Raw genomic sequence first — 17,211 nt, 5'->3', positions numbered from 1 at the left:
CATACATGCTTTCTTTCTCCATTCACACATGTTCTCTCTCACACACAAACATGTTCCCTCTCTTTCATTCAGCATGCTCTCACACACACATGCACCCTCTCTCTTATACACACATGCTCTCTCTCTCTATCCATTTCTTCTGGCTGTGATGGAGGTCTGCATATTACACCAGTATAAAAAGATATTCCATCCCTCTTTCCAGATTAACCCACAGTGCCTCTACCTTACCTTGCAAGCCCTGCTGCAATTCTGTTCCCTTAATATTATTTTTTATATATAGCCATCCCTTCTCCCTTTCTTCCTGCCTGGTTATTCCTGAATAAATATAAATATATATCCCAGTTATGGTTTTCCATATACCATTATGACAACCACTGCATTCAAGGCAGCTTATCATTCAGGCAGCCCTCCTTTGAATTGACTCAGTCTTCTCAATATCCTGTGAAGATATAGTCTCCAAAAGGACATGGAAGGCAGAGGCAATTCCATATTGGGCTAAGTACATATTGGTCTTCAGATTGTTTAGAACAGTCAAATGAGTTTGAAAAGCAACTTACAAAATGATATAATTTCAGAAAGCTTTGCCAGCTTGTAGATATGATTATCCAAAACATTCATTTCTGCTTTTGTTAAGTTGTTTTTTCATAAATAAATTATACATATTATGGAGCAGCATTTGCAAAAGGGGGCCTCAGAGTGCATTCCAAAAGAAACTGAAAAAGATCTATCTTACTAGCAAAACTAAGTGGAACTAAAGACAGGGGTTGATTTGTCAAGTGTTTGTACCAGGCACAGTCAATCAAGTAGAGCTGTACCTGTCACAATCACTGCACCTACACAGCACTCATCTAAATGGCACCATTTTTTTCAGTTGCAGGCTGCTCCAACCTGTCTTCACTCTCTGTACAGAATTTTAGATGTTCCTAAAACATTACACATGCAGATGAAGGCAAAGCAGCAGGATCACTGGTTTAATGAGGCACACACTATTTGGAGCAATCTAGAAAACTTTGACATCTAAATTGGTGAAATTTTAAAAAATCTGTTTTCACAAATACAGTATGTGCAATCAAGAAGCACAATAAAAGCATTCAATTTTGGATTTAAAGTAATGCAGTGAAATAAGTCAGCTACAACTTAGGTTGCTGGTTACTTTGGATTGAAACATTCATTTTGCAACTGGAAAAGAGGTTTATGTATAGCTATTCGGTCAGGCCAGGGAATGCAAATATTTTTTTTTATTTAAAACTGAAGTAGAGCCTTCAGAGGTGGGAAGCAAAGAATTAGGCAATAATGAGATTATAATGAAGCATTTCAGGCATGCCCTGCTCCAAATCATGGAATAAATCAACTGCCTCATTTCCCTATGCATGAACCTGATTATACCTTTATAAAACATGCACAGCCATGTGGGTGACATTGATCCTCCTATAGAAAAAGGTGGGGAAACTGAAATGAATATGCATGGGACATGATATCAGTATATCCTATAAACAAGAATTAAAAATATCCTAGTGCTACACTGCCTCATTTGCATGATCTCTAAAACTCAGCTCCAAGCTACTCTTGCTATCCTTGTGTGGTTCCTCCTCTGCCTTGAATATCTTCAAGGTTCTTTCCAAATTCCCTTCCCTTAGAGTACTTGCAAACTCTTGGTCTTCTCCTGGCAATCCAATGCTTTACATACACCTTACCCAGTTATCTTTAATGTTTTCATGCCTTCTTAGATTTTTTGTTCAAACTCCCTTCCCTTACTATTCTTACCAACTACTGGTCCTGTCTGGTATTTAGCCTTTGACAGATTTCCCCAATACCACAGCAACAGGAAGGAGCAGCAGAAGTGCAACACCCAAAACCAGGACTGCACTCCTCCATTATTTCTGCTTCTCAGGTAATGCAGATTAGTATTTGCAAAAAATGATTCAGAAGAAGAATCATGTCCCGGATTCCCTGAATCACAGGATATTGTACAGCTAGTGGCTGAAGAGAATTTGGGGTCTCTAATCGGCCTTTAGCGAGGCGGTAGAGAAGGCATATGATACTGACAGGGCTAAGATGATACACAGCAAAGGGGAAGGCCAACTCCAAGCCTGTGCAGTCAGCCACTCTCCTTAATAACGCTGTATGGAAATTACATTAAGTTTTACTCCAGAGATTTCCCCTGGCTTCTCTTTGCCTAGGACTTTGTACCCATTTGGTTGGTGCCCCTTGATCCTCACTTGGAGTCTTGAGGGGCTTCTTGTCACTGTGGGTGGCTGCTTTGCATGCCTCATGGTGCTTTGGGGGTCTTCATCCAAAGCAGCATCTTTCTGCTGCTTTGACCCTCTATTGCTACATTGGGGGTTTTTCTGCCACTTTTGGTGCTTTCTTCCCCAATCATAGGGCCTTGTGCTGTTCCTGCCACATTTGTTGCCACTTTGCCCTTCACGTGCTGCCTTGGGGTTCACATGTTTTTTCATGCTGTTATGTTTATACGGCTTTTGTAATTTGTGTAATTGTCAATAAAAAAAATTTCACAAATTAAAAAAAAAAAAAAAAAAAGAAATGATTAGAAAATCCCAATTTAGGAGCCCAAAATAGGCTGCATTTCTCCTCACATTGACTTTAATGGAAAACAAATGAATGAATAAAAGGAAATAAAATTCATCTGAAACAAACCAAACAAATTATTGTGGCATATGAAATGAATAAATGAACTTCTGCTCATCCCTACTATGCTCCGGGTAGGTCCAGATAGCGAAGCGAATTTTCAAAGAGTTATGCACATAAAAATTAACATATCTGCAAGTAATAAACCGGTTGTTGTGTGTCCTGGCTGCTTCTGCTCCACGGCCGGCCCTGCTCACCTCGCTCTCTCGTCCACGAGCTCCAGGCTGTCCTCCGCAGCTGCAGCCACGGTGTCCCCGGCTCCCCTGCTCTCAGTCTCCGATGCAGGCCTCACAGCAGAACACCCGTCGGGGCTCCGCGTCCTTGGCCCCACTCCTAGGTGTGTGCGTGGCTGACCTGCAGCCCTTTAAAGGGCCAAGCGCAGGAAAACCCCGAGAGGCTCACGCTGATGACATCACTGAGACTCCATATATAAGGCAGGGCTCAAACCCATGATCCCTGCCTTGGCAATCAGGTTGTACACTCCGATGTAATCTAGTTTGCCTGTTCCTGTGTCTCCTGTTCCAGCGTCTCCTGTTCCTGCGTCTCCTGCTCCTTCTTCTCTCCATTCCTGGTAGTACCTTTCAGACTGATCTCACGGTACTGACCTTTGCTTTGCTCCTGACCTCATCTGACTGCTGCCCGGATCTTGACCTCTGCCTGTTCATTGACCACATCTGATTGCTGCCTGAAACTTGACTCTGCCTGTCCACTGACTTCATCTGACTGCTGCCTGGAACTTGAGCTCTGCCTGACCTGACTACTCTCGGATTGACTAAAGGTATTGACCCTTGCTTCGGCTGACCATTCTGGACTGATACTCTGGCCTTGATCCTCGCTATCCACTCGGACACTCTATTCTGGCCTCCTGTGACCTCTGGACGCTCCTGCTTGGACATTGACTGCACACCCTTGTTTGTGGTGGGCACGCCCCTGCGCTTCCTCTCTAGGAGACCCTGTGAGGCCCACCTAAGACCAGGCAGCCCGGGTACTCAAGGGCTCAACCTGAGGGAACCCCGAGTTGCTATTGGTGAAGCTCCAGCAGCTAGCCTCTGTCTCCTCCTGTGCTCTGCCTCTTGGTGGCAGGTGCTCACCGGGTCCGACTGGAGGGCCGTTCCAATCCTGTACCAGGCCAAGGGTCCACCTCCAGCGCAACACCTGTACTCATATAATCAGAGTTTTATAAATGTTTTCACGCACACACACATATGCACATATAAAGGGGCAGTCTAAGGGCATTCTGGAGGGCCCAACAGGTATGCATGCTAAGTTGCTATTTTAAAAGACACATGCATTCATTTGACAACTTACTCACATAATTTTACATCTGCTAATATCTGTCATAACTGATGTCAGACTTGTTTATTGTGTATGATTGGCAGGATGGGAGATCTGGATAAATGGGGGGGGAGTTCAAGCTGAAGAACCAGGATAATCTCACTGAGATGGAGAAGGGTGAACTGGTGGAGTTCTTGGTAAACTGGTTAATTTCAATTACGCGCACATGTCTTAGAATATGCTGACTTATGCATGTAAATCAGGTTCACCATAAGTCCTACTTTATTTTCCTGCTAAAACATATATGCGTATATTTTTAAAACAGTAGTAAAAGTATACATATTCAATGCATTGAAATACTTGCTTTCATTGCATTGCTTGTATTTATATGTATGCATATATACTCGCACATATTTTCTGGGGTAAAGATATGTGTATTTTATAATAGGCCTGCATATGATATGCACAGGTTATAAAATACTAACGCAGATCTATGCAGGTCCATATACACACATATATGCCACTATGCATAGTTGTTTGAAAGTTACCCTCACTGAAAACAAATGGGAGACGTGTGGATAATGTGTTAAGATGCTCACTTTCCAACAGACGTGTCACATTGTGCTGTGGCCATTGTAGAACGCTTTCTTTAAAAGCATCTAGAACAGTTCCAAATGAGACTTTTTGGCAACCTTTTCCTGAAACCTTTATTTTTTTGTCAAACATTTTGCCCAGTTCCATTCCAGTGGTATTCCAATTCGAACATATCTAACTCTGCATCACAAAAAGTATTTTTTGTATGTTTTTTTCCAGATACCTCCTGGGTTTTTCTGTGAAGGATCTGGTATCATTGTGTGATCCGCTGGCTTACAAAGCCATTCTCTTCCTTTTTTTTTTCGTTCTATCACATCTCAGCAGGCTCGTCGTAGTCCCCAACAAAAGCCCAATTAAAAGCTTTTTAAAGGATAGAGTGCACTTATCACAGACACATATTGTAATATCAGAATTGCTACTTGATTCAGTTAAAAAACACCTACCTATAAATTAGTTGCTTTTTTAATTGTGCACCTAGACACAGTGGTATTTTTAAGTGGGTGTTTTTTTCATTATGCACCATGTGAATAATTGTTTCTATATACGGCACAGAACTGCAGGTAAAAATGGAAGAGAAACATGTGGGGGTCTGTGAAAATTTTGGAGGTTGAAAAGGTGTCCATGTTCACAAAAAGTCTGGGAACCCCTGCTGTAGAAGAAGGGGAAGATATAATACGCACATACAGGAGCAATTTTCAAGTAGTCCATGTAGTTGCAAAATACATAAGAACATAAGAAATTGCCATGCTGGGTCAGACCAAGGGTCCATCAAGCCCAGCATCCTGTTTACAACAGAGGCCAAACCAGGCCACAAGGACCTGACAAGTACCCAAACACTAAGAAGATCCCATGCTACTGATGCAATTAATTCACCAACTTTGAACATATAAGGGAATCCTTATTTGGTGGTTGTCTTGTACGGAGGTTTTTGATGAGGATAACCGATTTGCAGTTATCCTTTTCTTAACCTCCGTCTATTACTTTTTTTATTAAATTCAAAAATATTTGTAAGTATATTCACTTTTTTATTGAGTTTTTCTAATTCTTCTTAAAATCCCTTCTCCCCTGCTGCTTTTCCGACCCACTTCAATTTCTATTTCATACTTATCAAGGTCGTCGCCTTTACTGATGTTTCACGGGTACGGAGCTGCACGTCCGACACAGGCCATGTTTCAGCACTGTGTGCCTGCTTCAGGGTCTGTGGGAGAATCTACTGTGTCCTGTGTAGGGTTCACAGCATTCAATTTACTTTTCCAAGCTTCTTATATCTAGCGTGCGACGCCTTCTGAGCACAGAAGGCGTTTAAAAAGGGAAAGAGGTTGGTTAGTGACTAGTGAATACTGATGCAATTAATAGCAGTGGCTATTCCCTAAGTAAACTTGATTAATAGCAGTTAATGGACTTCTCCTCCAAGAAATCCAAACCTTTTATGAACCCAGCTATACTAACTGCAGTAACCACATCCTCTGGCAACAAATTCCAGAGCTTTATTGTGTGTTGAGTGAAAAATAATTTTCTCCGATTAGTCTTAAATGTGCTACTTGCTAACTTCATGGAATGCCCCCTAGTCCTTCTATTATTCAAAAGTGTAAATAACCGAGTTACATCTACGCGTTCAAGACCTCTCATGATCTTAAAGACCTCTATCATATCTCCCCTCAGCCGTCTCTTCTCCAAGCTGAACAGCCCTAACCTCTTCAGCCTTTCCTCATAGGGAAGCTGTTCCATCCCCTTTATCATTTTGGTTGCCCTTCTCTGTACCTTCTCCATCGCAACTATATCTTTTTTGAGATGCGGTGAGCAGAATTGCACACAGTATTCAAGGTGCGGTCTCACCATGGAGTGATATAGATAGAGGCATTATGACATTTTCCGTTTTATTAACCATTCCCTTCCTAATAATTCCTAACATTCTGTTTGCTTTTTTGACTGCTGCAGCACACTGAGCCGACGATTTTAAAGTATTATCCACTATGATTCCATGATCTTTTTCCTGGGTGGTAGCTCCTAATATGGAACCTAACATCGTGTAACTCCAGCAAGGCAACAACATCTAATTGCGTGTACTTTATACAAATTTTCAAAGGGAAATGACCTGTATCATTTCTCTTTGAATATTAGTGTAAAATGTGTGTGCTAAAGTTGCCATGGCAGTGCTGCTTGTATGTCACCTGTATTAGTCCCTTGAATTAAACACACCCCCTGGGAATGCACCTTGCATGCAGACTGGAAGACTATGCATACTTTTCGCCACTCGGAGGAGGGCAAGCCATTTTGCCTGGGTAAATGGTTCAGAAAATTGCTCTTCTTGGTATCTAGCAGGCTTCAATAAAATACCACAAGTTAGAATTTTCCACTGAATGTAAAAGTCAGCGGCATCACATGCAGCTGACGAGAGGAAAGCTCAACTGGAAAGTTAGAAAATACTTTTTCACTAAGATGGTGATGGATACCTAGAACAGGCTTCCAATGACAGCAATATGAGCCAAAACACAGAGAGAACTGAAGTTTGTATGGGATAGACACAAAAGAATCCAAGCGGTGGCAGAAGACCACAGATCGCGTAAGACTTGTGTCAAGCACAAATGGACAGACTGTTTGAACCAAATGGTCCTTTTCTGCAAACATCTTTTGTGTTTCTGTGTAATTTAGGATGTGAAAACTCCAAAGTTTACACTAGCAGAGAAAGTTTGGAGCTTAAGGACAAAGGGTAAAAGAGCACCGTACAATATCATACTAACTGCAAAGTACTAGATTGATTTTGTTTAATGCTTTGTATGTTAAAAGAAGCGTAGCTGCCTGTACAATTGACAGAAATAAAAGCTTTCTTCCCTTTTGACCTTAGCACTCCAACCCTAAATGGTAAACTAAACATTCATGAAAAATTGATCAGTTTAGGAAATTAGTGCATGCTCATATTTCGAACAGTGAAATTGCTCCAGCATCCTTTCACTGGCACATAAAAGTGTGTTGATGGGCTGCTGGATTATCACCCAGCAAAGCCTCTTCAGTTGCTAACCACCTCCACACTCAGCAGCTGACGCAGCCCAGGACCACACAGCCGCAATGCCAAGACATAAGAAGCTGGTTGCCTCAGAGAATGATGGTACATTTTTTAAAATATCATTTTCTTTACTACTTTCTTATTTGTCTGTGTTTTTAGTTTGCTGCTTATTGTTATTTTCCATTTTATTTTTATCATCTGAATTTCTCTCTGGCTCCTGTTTTTTTGTTTTTTTTAAATAAATTTTAGAGTTACTTTCAGGCTTTTTATTGTTTTTACAGAATGCAGCACTTATTCCTCTATGTTGCACCTTAATAAATTGCAATAATACAACAGACTGAGCTCCAATTTCCGGTAGTTGTGCCAATAGTTGAAAATGACATAGTGGCTCACCTTTTAATTGATGAATTTTTTTTTTTTTGGTTGGCAAGATCGTCTTGAAATCATTTGTTATATCGATGAAGAATCTATCTGCCCGAAAAAAAGCGAAAGGCAATTCAGTAGCTCTGCATCTTCCAGGCATTTAGCTATCTTCTCTTGCCTTTTGCATAATTAGAATTAGCAGAAGAGAATTTTCTAGAAGATTGTTCGATGCATTCATTTTGCACATGAGTGCTATATACACACACACACACACACACACAAATTGCCAGCAAAACAGTTATCAAGGCATAGATTACTAGATGGCTGCCTTCCTTTGACCAGCATACTCTTTTCCCAAGTGTGCAATCTTTTATTTTATTGTCTAGGTTGGTTTTAAAAATGTGGAAAAATACATAAACTTACCAACAGCTTAGCGCACGCTGAGCAGATTTTAAAAGCCGCCCGGATACGCACGTAAATGCCGCAATGCGCACGCCTCAGAAGTTTACAAAAAAAGGTTTGGGCACGGACGTGACGGGACGTCAAGCTGAGAGGTGCCTCGTAAATACGTACGCGATCTGGCGCGCGATGAGGGCCCCCCCTGGCCGTGAAAATTTACTTCTGCTGTGGATGCCGTGTTAAGTTATAAAATAAAGATAAATAGGAAGATCTGTGGAGCTTTAAGGGTGGAGGCTTAACTGGGGGGAGTGAAGGCTATCAAACCAGGGCAAACTGGGGATGAACTGGTAAAACTGGAAATGGCGTCAGAGTGCGCCCCTTTTAAAATCCCCCGATTTATGCGGTAGAAGCAGCTTTGGTGTGCAGTTGCAGGGGCCCGCTTAAAATTTGGCACATGTGTACACAGGGCCAGGCTGTTTTATAACTTGTGCACATATTTATGCGTGCAAGTTATAAAACAGCCGTGTCCCCGGGCGCGGGCAGATGAACCAGCGCTCATGTGCGCCCACATGCCGGTTTGAAAGTTACCGTCATAATATGCAAAGACGACGACAACTTTGGTGCACCTGTGCCTTCTGTTGTGGGTCTTTCGGATCCTGTGTGCTCAGGATTCTGGATTCCAAGCTCAGACATTCTACTGAGCTGCAATTCCAAAAATCCCCCCAGGATGTGTTTGTTTTCCCTGCTGCTGTTGGCGGGCATTGCAGCTCTACCTTATTTACATCACTGCTAGCCCTGCTACCATCGGCAATTGAATTAGCTGGATGACCGCCACCTGCACTCCCACCATCACTGTCATCTCTTCCTCCTCTGTTATATTCAGTTTCTCTCATTATTTCCCTAATAATCTTCTGCCAGCTGCATCTACTGGTAAAAGAGGACCTTACTGCTCCTTGCTTTCAGGCTGTATTTCTCTGCTGTGAATACTGTCACGTTGATGATGATTGGCTCTGCAGAAACAATGCCTAAATGAAGTCCTGCCTTCTGAAGTGTGCTGTGTTAGATTGGCTGCAATGGCAAAGAATCTTTCCTTCTTATTACTGTTATTCTTGGGTTATTGTCTCCTAATGGGTTTGTTTTGCACATGGAATGATAGGAATGAACCTCATTTGTTAGCCAGCACATGCTGGATATGATCTCAGTGTCTCACACTTACTGCTAATACTTCTCTGACTAACTGCGTTGTGCCAAAGAGAGCTTCCTTCTAGAGTTCATAGGTGTAATATAGTACGTAGAGGCAACATATCCAAGATAGGCTTCAAAGTTTTTTTCAATTTATTTATTTAATCTGTTTATTTATTTGTTTTTTCGTTTATCACTTACTAAAACCTTAGCGATTTACAATAGGAACATACTTAATAAAATCACAAAGGCCAAAATACAAAATAAAGAAATCAGAACAGCACCACTCAATACAATTATGGCTATTTCTGTATCTTTCTGACACATTTTCTTGGTTCTGATTGCATCTCTTGATACTTGATGATCTTCCTTCTCTCTGTTCATAGTGTAGAATAGTCTCTTGCTGCTGACACTTCTATTAGCTCTTAGCAAAGCCATCCCTAAGTTTTTCTCCTTTATCGCTATGTCTGGTTCTCCAGCATCAAGCTTTTTATTGCTTGGAATGGGAATGTTTCCATGTGTGATGGATTTTTCTCTCCTTATCTGTTAACTGTTCTGGCCCACTCTGCTTGTTCAGGATCAGAACTGTGATTGTGTGCAGTAGGGGCCTTCACGCCTCCTGGAGAAACACGGCCGAAATTTCAAAAGCCTACACGCCTAAAAACCGGGGTTTATGTGTGTGGCCGGGCCTTGCACGCATAGCGTGCATTTTATAAATGGGGCTGGCGGTAAACCCCGGTACGTACACAAGTGCCGGGCTTCTCCAAAGGGGCTGGCCGGGGGCGAGGTCTGGGCGGGGAGAGGCAGGGCAGGGTGGGACAGAAACCGGCCGGGACAGCAGCCATTAGCTGGTGTTCCGGGGAAGCGCATACTGGCAGCCGGCACGCAGCACGCGGAGATTACTGCTGCTCCAGATGAGCAGTAAGTAATAAAATACAAAATTTGGGGAAAGTTAGGATAGGTATAGGGAGTGGGGAGGAGAGGGGAGGAAGTTTAGGTAGGGCGGATAGGGAAATGGGGGGGGGGGGGGGGTCCGATTGCATCACTGTGCGTAGTGAGCGAAAATTCGCCCCCTCTGTGCGCGCCGCTTGCACATACACGCTTACACATGCACGCGCGGATTTTAAAATCCAGTGCGCATGTGCGCGTGGGCAGCCAATTTTATAACACGCCAGTGCGCGCATGTTATAAAATCAGTATGCTCATGTGCGTGTGCTGGGAACCGCGCGCACATGGAAGTGCACGCACTCCTTTTAAAATCAGCTCCTGTATATTCACTCTCATGATTCTGTACAAGTATTTTACTGATTATATTACCATCTAAACAGGCAGGTAGGAAGATGACGACATGACTCAGTAGCACAGGTTACATCCTATCTAGAAGCCCTTGCAAACCTACCATCCCTGGCAGTGTCAGGTGATATGGCTTGGCTTGTGGGGGTGGTGGTGGTGCAGGTAGCTATTAACCCCTTCCTGTCTGTGCTGCCTTCTGCCATCAGTCCTTCAACAAAGTGATCATCCGTTCTTCATTCTCTGCCCTTTTCTTAAAGCTATGATTTCATTATCTCTCTGGTATCATGTTATTATGTTTACACATTTCCCAGTTAATGAGCCATGATACCTTTTGTGCTTTTCTGAATAAAGAACTTCTCATAGGAACTTGTAATCGCCAATCACTAGATTGAAAACTATTTCCAGTTCTGTGCTACAGCTCCTTGAAATGCTCTTCACTGGATTTCGTATTGCAGAGGTAGTGTAGTATGCCAGATTTTTTTTGGTGAACTTGATATTCGTTATCAAGCCTGGAGTGTATTTTATACATTTATAATATTAAAAAATAGCTGAATGCCTAACTGAGCTGACCAAATTCTGGCTGGCTAAGTAGGTTATGCTGATTTTCAGCCAGATCTAGCCAGCTAGAATTTTGGCTGAAAATCAACCTAAATCTTGCTAGTTAAAATGTAGCCAGTTAGATTTAAGATGCTCAGATTTTTGTGCCTAAACCTAGGCAGCTAACACCAGTATTCAGTGCTAGCCAGTAAGTCCTCATAAAATCCCCCAAACAACCAAACCAGCCATCCCTCCCTCCTGTATATCAAAATTAAAAAAAGGCCCCTCCCATCCGATCCCCACATCCTCTCTTCCTCAGCATGTCCATATTTTTAAAAAAATCTGGCCCAGTGCCCCTGCCATCCTTCCCTCTCCCATATCAAAATCTAATTAACAAGGCTGTCTTTATGTTAACTCCAGTGAGATGCGCTTCATTGAACCACCGCATGGTCTCTTTTCCTCCTCCCATTGATGGCTCTGGCCCGATGTTGTTAGTTTGGCAGCCTGGTGCGATGGAGGTTCAGGTTCACTGGACCACAGTCACCTTCCTTTACTCTTGATAGCCCAAACTCAGGCAGAGCTGGCACAGACCTAAGCCCAGATGGACAGGGTAGACAAGAGGGGCAACTACCCTGGATGTCAAGCTGAGGGGGGTGAGAGGGGCGGATACCACACTGTTCTTTTGAGTTAGTCTGCGAACACTCAAGTCTAAAAGGAAAGGGAGCAATATGTTTCCTATGATTGCCTTGTCGTGTGTGCTTAGCCAGTAAACTATCAAACAGGCGCACATGTCTGCTCAATCGTTGGCCTGCGCCCAGGGATTGCAGCCATTTTATAACATGCGTGCGTAAATGTGTGCGCGTTATAAACTAGCCTGAACGCGTGCAATTTTCAGTGGACATGCGCCTCTGTGTGTAATTCCATTTCTACTGTGTAAGTTGTGGTATTGTAATAGACTCATGTGCCAATGCCACGACCAGTTTTCCCAGTTCGTTCTTAGTTCGCCCAGGTAAAGGATAGGACTTCCAAACTCCTCTAGTTTAAAAGCCTCCCTTCTCCGACCCTTAAAACCTCACTGATCTATCTATTTATCTTTATTTTATTACTTACCTGTTCTCCATAACAGAGGTAAAGTTATGTGGCAGGGGACTCCAGCGTTCGCCTGTGTGTGTAAGTATTTATGCGCTAATTTGAAGTTGAAATCCAGGAAAGCCCATGCCCACGCTCTGCCCAAACCACAGCCACACCCCACCCCTTTTTTGAACTTTTCAGTCTCGTTCCAGTCTTTTTCCAGCCTTGTTCCAGCATCCTTCTGTTCCAGTGTCCTTCTGTTCGTGTCCATCTGTCCCGTCTTTCCAGGTAGTATCCTCGGACTGTCTCTCTGGTACTGACCTCGGCCTGTTCCTTGACCATTCTGTCTGCTGCCTGGATTCTGACCTCTGCCTGCCTTGTGACCTTGTCTGATCTCCGGAACCTGGCCCCTGACTCGTTGACTACTCCTCGGACTGATCCTCGGTTTCTGACCTCATCTGCCATTGACCTCGTCTCCTGATTCTGACTCTGTCCCTTGCCTTGTCATCGCCTACGCTGTTCTGGTCTTCCTTGCTCCATCAGACCTATAGCCTCGAGTGCGACTGCGCTCCCTTGCTGTCCGTGGGCACCCTGCAAGGCCCACCTAAGTCCAAGTGGCCTGGGTCCCTATGGGCTCCACCTGGGGGGACCATGGGCTTCCAGTGGTGAAGCTCATCCTAGCTTCTGTCTCCTCCAGTGCTCTGCCCCCTGGGAGCAATGGAGGAGACCAGGGAGCCGTTCTCCACTGCTCCAGGACAAGGGTCCATCTCCGAGCGCAACAATAATCACATGTCTCCCAGGTTTGGTGCACGCTAGCCTTTTAAAATTCACCTGTTAATTCCTGGGCCCCATAGCAGCTATTGTAGTTGCTATCTCTGAATGTCCACTCTTGAAAGATTTCAGTTTCCAGTACTGAAAATTTGGCACATTTTTATAAGAATTACATTCTAGGCATGTGAAGAGGCAATTTTATTTTTTTTGGTTCTTTTATTTGTTTTATAGATCACTTCCATTTGTTTGATTTGTTTCAAACAAAACATTTTCATTTATTTGTTCCATTTGTTTGTTGTTTTTTTTTCATTTCCCATTAAAGTCAACGGGGGAAGTAAAACAATCTATTTTGAGCCTCAAAATTGGGGTTTTCTTTTGAACTCTAATGAAACTGGTGAGTAGACGTCATCTGACGGGGAACAAGAACTCAAAGCCAGCAAGACTGTGGCAAAGTGGCACCAAAAGTGGCTGGAAAAGCCTAATACACCATTAAGAGGCAAAAAAGCACCATCAGAGGAGCAAAGCAGCAGCAAGAGTGGAAAGGATAACCCAAGGCTTCAAAAGAGGGCACTGATAGCAGTAGTGTGAAACTACAGTGGCAGCATGAGAAGGGGAAAGTGGCACCAAGAGTGACATGAACTTGCTAAGGCACCACGAAGGGGGGAACAAAGTAGAAAAGGTGCAGAAAATAAGACCAGGCGCAAAGGGACAAAGCATCACAAATAGTAGCACGAAGGCGTCAAAAAACCATGAGAGTTGCAAGATGCTCAAGGTGTAGCATAAGGAGTATAGCAGCTAGGCAGAGTGGCATCAAGACCCCTAATGTATGTGGCAAGGCAGAGTGGCAACAAGACCCTCAAAGTGTACAGCACGGAGGAGGGTAGCTTCACCTTTATTGGCTCTTCGTCCTGCCTACCTGCCCTCTTTTCCGCCTCAGCTCTGTCCTAGCTACTACCTCACTCAGGAATTTCTTGATGGCTTTACTTCTCAATGAGCCACAGAACTGAATGGAAAACCTATAAACGAAACAAAACTGTTCGTTTAATGTGTGGGCACCCTCCATTCATTTCGAGGGGGGGGGGGGGTCAGCAAATACAATGAAAATGGTCTCATTCATTGCATTTCTCTCATTTCAAACAAATTCACATCCCTATTAAATTCACTAGAAACTAAAAATTAATCATTTATCCAAATTAGTTTCTTCTGAATAGGAATCTTTGGAAATTAACTAACTGAATCAGGAAACCCTTTGCTACTTCTCATATTATCATATTTTCTCTAGGTGTTATCAGTTTTTTAAAACTTTTTATAGGATTTGGGTCCTTTGTAGTGCTAAAGAAAGTAATGGACTGAAGGAAAGAGGAAATTTCATTGATCTTGTAATTGATCTTCATCGATTTTGTACTTTGACTCGGCTACTTATGTAATTAGCTTTTGTAAATAGTTGTGATTTTGCTGTATCTATTTATTGATATCACGGACGCTCGCGGCATAGTCAGCTCTATACCCTATTCCACTTTTAACCACCTTGTTCTCAGTTACATGTAAGGGCCCTGCCCAAAAGTTAACCTGTTTTTTCAATGTTATATGTAAGGGTTCTGCCCATTTGTTCTTTTTTAACTGTAAACCGATGCGATGTGTAAACGGTCATCGGTATAAAAGAAACTTTAAATAAATAAATAAATAAATAAATCTTGTATCAATATTATATGATTTTATATAAGAATGAATAGTCTATCCTTGCTGCATGTAATGCTTCATAACTAGTAATCTTATGTGAAATCCCCGCCACTCTAATAATACATATTGGCGACACACATCTTACTTGACCTTCATAATAGGCATCATTGTGCGGCAACACGTACCATTTATCACTCTGCCTTATTTTTAATCATTGGTTAGTCCTTGTTTTTTTTGTTTTTCAGTGTTTGAATAATAAAGTGCTCCGTGTGTTTAAAACCGTTTCCTCAAACATATAACTAATTTCACGTTTTTTAAACTTCAATATGAGAGTGTTGAAATCACTTAGCTTATAAATCCAGTATTGTAAATGTTGTAGCCCAAATCGCTTCACATCCGATGGATTATAGCAATGTGATCTTGCTTCACACTGCCATACTGTGTCTGTGCCCGACACTGTACAATGTTTCGGACGTTGTTGAACTTCCTCAAGGGCAATATTCTGCGCCATGAACAAAACAATTATTATAGTCCAAATAATCATGTTTCACATGGAAAGATTGTCCTAGTATGCATAGCTACTTACTCAGTTTTCCACCATTGTCGTTCTCAGCGTTTTTTGCAACCTTCTCTTCCGGTTTACTATTTCCCGCCACCATTTTTAAACCCCCTGTCTTATGTGACGTGGAACCCACGTCACTTCTGGTATTACAGAGAATACCACTCTATCATGTTATTCAAACCAGTTGGACTCACAGTATGCATCCAAAAGATCCATTGTTGCTCCTTTAAATTTAACAAAGCATTAGGATCGCCACCACGTTTCTGCATTGTGACTACCTCTAACACTCGCCATCTTAGCTGTTGAAAATCATGATGTTGTTCTTGGCAATGGGCCACCATTGGGGCCATCATTTTGCCAGTAGCAATGCAGCTACGATGTTCAATTAATCGTACACGTATCTGCCATTTTGTGCGACCTATATAATACAGATTGCAGGGGCAAACTATGATGTATATCACTCTAGCTGTATCGCAAGAAGAATATTGCCATGCTTTGTGTACTTTCCCATTTTTATCAGTCCAAGATTCGCCCTCAATAACTTGGCTGCACAAGGAGCAATGTTTACATGGCCAATGCCCAATTTTTTCATTCGTACTGCCCGTGGTTATTATAGACATGAAGGAGTGTGTCACTAGGTCCCCCACATTTTTCCCTCTACTATATGCTATAATCGGCTGTTCCTTAAAGATGTCATGGTTTTTTAAGACCTGCCAGTGGTGATGTATTAACATTGAAATCTTTCGTGATAGGTTGGAATATGGAATAGTGCACACTATTCGTGGTTCTTCACTTTCTGTGGATTTATCAAGAAGCAACCATTGGCGCTCGGCATTATACGCTCTCTTGTAAGCCTTCTTTATATATTTCGCCGGATAGCCACGTTCGAGCAATCTTGCTTTAAGGAAATCTGCTTGATAAACAAACTCTGCTCGTGTGCTGCAAATTCTCCGCAACCGGAGAAACTGCCCTATCGGTAAGTTATTACGTAACTGTTGGGGATGGAAACTAGTATAATGTAAGAGGGTGTTCCTCTCACATTCTTTATGAAATAACGTGGTAATACAACGCCCATCGACCAATCTAATGGCAATATCCAAAAAATTAATATCCGTTTGATGGTAAGTGCTGGTGAACTGGAGGTGCTCATCTAGTGTATTTATCCATTGTAAAAATTGCTGTAATTTATGTATATCCGCATGCCAAATAAAAAATACATCATCTATATAACGCGTCCAATCTGACACCGGACTAAACTCTATGTGTGAACACAATTTTTCTTCTTCAAATTGACGTACATACAAATTGGCCAAACTTGGGGCCATTGTCGCCCCCATTGCGGTGCCACTAATTTGCTTGTACCAAATGTTCAAAAATGTGAAAAAATTTTCACACAACGCTAGTCTAGCTATAGACATTAAAAAAGATGTTGGAATACGATGTGGACGTTCTCTGTTGTCCAAATATTTTTCCAAAATTAATAAGGTGTCTTCTTGCGGTATAGACGTATACAGTGATTTTATATCTAAAGTCGCTAGTATCACTGGTTCTTCTACATGTATGTTCTGTAATTTTGACAGCATGTGCTTGGTATCTTTACAATAAGATGATGCATCTACCACCATAGGATGTATGATCACATCTATCAACGTGGAAAGTGGTTCTAAAAGGGAACCTATGGTAGTTATGATGGGGCGTCCCGGAGGATTATGCAGGTCTTTATGCACTTTTGGTACCATATATAGAGTTGGTGAAATCGGAAATTTTACCCGTAAAAACTTAACTTCTCTGTTAGTTAAATAACCTTCTGCAAAGGCATCCTCTGTTAGCT

The sequence above is a fragment of the Rhinatrema bivittatum genome, chromosome 1, assembly GCF_901001135.1.
Source record: "Rhinatrema bivittatum chromosome 1, aRhiBiv1.1, whole genome shotgun sequence".
NCBI lineage: Eukaryota > Metazoa > Chordata > Amphibia > Gymnophiona > Rhinatrematidae > Rhinatrema > Rhinatrema bivittatum.
The sequence above is the reverse complement of the archived record's forward strand: the minus strand, read 5'-3'. Positions refer to the sequence as shown.